Here is a 2,846-nt window from a genome sequence, read left to right as displayed (position 1 = left end):
TTCCTTCACGGGATCGCCTTCGGGAATAGCGGATGTCGACAGCATTCTCTGTTCCGCGTTGAACGGAGAGGAGACATTTCGCCATTCGGACGTGTTCCGAAAGGTGAAATGTCTCCATGTTGACGACATCATCTTTGACGCACTGGGAGGGGAGGAATGTTTCGATCATTCCTCCCTTTTCCAACGAGTGGGATCCTCTCGTTCGGTGTGGGCAAAGATGGAAAGGAAAAAGCGTCGCTTCGTAAGAGATGCGAACGACTTTTTCCTTTGCTATTTTTTCTGAAGGATATTACTAACCTAGGATAAGAAGGCAAGAGGTTTTTTTATTTTTTTCCTCTTGTCATAATAACATTCAAACTAAAACCTTAAATTTAATTTGCTAATCTAGATGTAAGAAGACAAGGGGTTTTTATTTTTTTCCCCTTGTCGTACTCACACTAGTTTAGTAATTCACATCCACGCACGTAAACAACAACATCCCTCACGCTGAAACACACAGTTCGAACAACGACACATTCGTCCCATCCAATCACCAATCATTCCACTCACGTGCATTATAAACGACACCGTTTCACAACACGAACACGCTTCCCTAAATCCAACCTCTGGGTCCACGTCCCGGGAAGCGGTAACAAAGAGGCTCTGGTAACAATTTACTTTTGATATTAAAATCTGAATTTGAATTGTTATAACGAAATCATTTACTTGTATCCAAATGAGTTTACTGAACATATATATAAGTTATATACAGTGTCCTTCCTGTAGTAACCAATTCTAATCGGTCTAAAATGTATCCAACAGATTATCGGGGATACTTTTTCTCTGTATAGTGACCAACCACTGTTAGATCTGGTTTTTCTGAAATGTAAGCTGTTAAAGTGATCTCTTTATAGAAAAACGCTGGCAGATTGTGGATTTTTGGGTTACTGGCGACCGACGTGGCCAGGGTCGGTTCTGGTAAATGCGCAGTGCAATTTAAAAATTGAAATTCAAATATAATTTTATATTATTTTAATCTGTTAACGTCTTATGATTAAGTTTAAGGTCACACTTACATAACTCATTGTGAATGGTTGCATTAAATAACATAGGTATTATTGTTTGATTTTCATTGCAAATGGGCCTTTATTCTCTTTATTAATACTTACACCATTGTTTTAATTGTTGACAGAACCCAAAGTTAACCAGCGATTTATTGTTGAGCTGCAATTTTTAATCTCCTTTAAGTTATTTGATAGGTGTAAAACAGTACTTAGATTTAGTCTTGTAGACTTCATAAAGATATGTTTTGAAAATTAAAGACATTATAATCAGTGCAGTGATGCCTTCTGATGTCACCGTTAACAAGTAAAGGTTATATGAGATTGAACAGAAAGTTTTAATGGCTGTGGTTATCTGAAATTAATGTGTGTTTTAATTATAACAGTTGTGAATTTTAATACTTCATTCTTGCTGATGTGAGATGTTGTTCTTTGTTTTAGAATGTTTAGTTTAAGTTAAATATTACTAGGTTAAAAGTAAATGTTAAGTGGTGTTCCTACCTTTCTATATTTTGTCTTTGTTTTCATGTATCTAAACTCAGTTCTACAGACTAAGGAAGGCCAGACGGATGACAGTGGGAATATATAGGTCTACGGTTTTTTCAAATTGCAGCCCAATTTAAATAAACAGAAATGCGCACCAACGTTGTTAATTTAAATAAATTTTCATATACAGTACACATGTATGTAATATATTTATATACCAAATAAGAAAAATGTCATTTTAATTTGCAGCTTCTATTCTATGGCAGTGCAGAAATATAACTTTGAACAATGGCGCCTATTATCAACGGGGAGGCTTGATTTGAATAAAATTAAAATTAATATATATCAAATATTTTAATGGATTTTTTTTATTTACCCGCCTACACGTGTAACTATCATAAATCGTACTATTGATAGTAAACTCTCATGGGTTGGCTTAGGTTTTGAATTTACTCACAATCAGCATTGTTAGGGGCAGCCAAATATGTGTAGCACGCAGGTGGCTAACAGTCCAAAACATGCCCTGGTGGCATCGACAAGAAGAAATTCTACTTGCAGATCAACATCCGCCTCTCACATACTGTAGTATTTTCCATTATCAGAAATTGCTTCAATATTGTATTACAACAGAAACTAAATTCATTCCACATTTAATAAATGTTCTAAAATCCGAAACACGAGAAATAATTTCCTCGGCATAATGCCACGCTACAAACTATTAATTAATCATACTGTTTATCTCGGTTCCAAGGGTGGTCACCTTAAGCAGGTCCTACTGTATTTCTATTTTCACATAAAATTTCAAATTATATATCTGCAAAGACTTTAACTAAGTATGAGTTTAATAAACCTTAAATAGTTTATCCTGTTATTAATTTACAACCATAAATCTATGTGGCTTTTAAAAAAAAAAAAGAAGTTATTATTTATTTATTATTCATTAACAAATCCTGTATAATCCATGCACAAAAGTATATATTTATTAAATTTCCTGAACTTTATAAAATATTAATAAACTGGGGAAAAAAATGATTAATTGTTTTGTACTTTGTAAATTTTTTTGGTGAATGCTGGGATCCTGAAAATATTCTGCGCCTCTTTTCATAAGTTGTATTGAACATTACTTCTCTGCCTGCTGATGGCTAAAAAAACTAACAAGGCAGCAATAGAAGCAATTTCCCTGACATTCCATCACTTTTTCTCAACACTAATGAAAATTCCTGACTTTCCAGGTGTGTAGGAATGCTGTACAAAAATGAAAAAAAAATGTCAAACAGTCACTGGGTAATCCAGTAAATATATAAAGAAATTTGGTTATTT

Source organism: Centruroides sculpturatus, unplaced genomic scaffold (assembly GCF_000671375.1).
Source record: "Centruroides sculpturatus isolate CEXI.00-Female unplaced genomic scaffold, Cexi_2.0 scaffold13, whole genome shotgun sequence".
Classification (NCBI taxonomy): Eukaryota; Metazoa; Arthropoda; class Arachnida; order Scorpiones; family Buthidae; genus Centruroides; species Centruroides sculpturatus.
The sequence above is the reverse complement of the archived record's forward strand: the minus strand, read 5'-3'. Positions refer to the sequence as shown.